This window comes from Chinchilla lanigera, unplaced genomic scaffold (genome assembly GCF_000276665.1).
Source record: "Chinchilla lanigera isolate Chin_1 unplaced genomic scaffold, ChiLan1.0 scaffold00010, whole genome shotgun sequence".
NCBI lineage: Eukaryota > Metazoa > Chordata > Mammalia > Rodentia > Chinchillidae > Chinchilla > Chinchilla lanigera.
Window position 1 is genome coordinate 35,168,054 of NW_004955411.1, and position 1,864 is coordinate 35,169,917.

Consider the following 1,864-nt stretch of genomic DNA (forward strand, 5'->3'; position numbering starts at 1 on the left):
TATATATATATAGCCTTAGTTCTTTCTTTCAAAAAGACAGATTCTTAAAAGCTGTCAGAGAAAAGAAAAAGAAAATCATGTAAAAAGATAAACTATCAGGATTACAGCAGACTTTTTTTTTTTTTTTCTGGTACTGGGGATCGAACTCACGACTTTGCGCTTGCTGGGCAGGCTCTGTGCTGCTGAGCTAAATCCCCAGCCCTTATCGCAAACTTCTTGGCACAAACTTTAAAGGCTGGGAGAGCTTGGAGTGAAGTGTTTCAAGCCCTAAAATCAAACAGCTTCCAACCCAGACCAACATATCTTGCAAAACTATCTTTCAAAATTAACAGAGAAATAAAAACATTCTACAATAAAGAATATCTTCAGAGATACATGAACACCAAACCAGCACCCAAAAAATATTCAAAAATATCCTAGATAGAACAAAGTTAAAAACTTGGGTGTAATGAATACATCAAGCAAGACAAACACTTAAAAAATGAAAGATAAAGAATTTTTCAATGGAAAAAGAATGCAATGACAGGAATAAATTAATACCTTTCAGGAATAACCCTCAGTGTAAATGGCCTCAATTCCTCAATAAAAAGACATGGATGGCAAACTGGCTTAACAAACAGAGTCCAACAATCTGCTGCATTCAGGAAACTCATTCAAGCTGGGCATGGTGGCACATGCCTGTAATCCTAGCACTCAGAAGACTGAGGCAGGAGGGTCATTACAAGTTCAAGGCCAGCCTGGGCTACAAAGTGAGCTCAAGGGCAGTCTGAACTGCATAGCAAGACCCTGTCTCAAAAAGACCAAAAAAGAAAGAAAGAAACTCATTCAATCCAAAAAGACATACATGGACTGAAATGCAGAGGTGGGAAAACAATACTCCATGCGCCATGACCCCAAAAGCAGGCATAAGTAGCAATCTGATCCTCAAACAAAGTAAACTTCAAGCTAAAACTGATCAGAAGAGAAAAAAAATGATCATTATAGACTAGTTAAGGAAACAATTTAACAGGAAGAGAAAACAATTGTAAACAAACATGCACCAAATACTGGTGCACCTAACTTCATAGAAGAAACACTATTGGACATAAAAGATCAAATAAATACTAACACAATCATAATGGGTGACCTCAATACCCTACTTTCACAAAGAGACAGAACAACTAAACAAAAAATCAATAAAAAATATCAGAGCTGAACCACACCTTCAAATAGACTTAATAGATATCTACAGAGTGTTCTACCCTAGTATAACAGTGTGCACATTCTTCTCAGTGGAATACATAGAACGTTCTCCAAAATAGATCACGTACAGATTCACAAAGTCTGTTTAAATAAATACAAAAGAATCAAAATCATCCATATCTTTTGCCATATACTAAACAAACATAAAGATGGAACAAAGACCTAAATATCAAAACAGAAACACTTAACCTGCTGGAAGATAAAGTAGGTAATACTCATAAAGATTTAGGTACAGGCAAGGATTTATGAACAGAACCCCAACTACACAAGCAATCATATCAAATAAAAATGCTTCTGCATTGCAAAGGAAACCACCAAAAGAGTGAAGAGACAATCTCCAGAAGGGGAAAAAATTTTGCCAGCTACATCTTGGAGGACTAATATCTAGAATAAATAAAGATCTCAAAACAAGTAGAACCCCCAAATGAAAGAGCCAATCTAAAAATAGGCAACTGAAATGAATAGACACTTCTCAGAAGAAATACAAATGGCCAATAAACACATGAAAAAGAACTTGTTCCCTCTCCTCTCCTCTCCTCACCTCTCTTCCCATCTCCCCAACCCCATTCTTTCACCCTCCCTTGGCATGTGCACAAAGGACAGGTCTTGTGAGCACACAGTG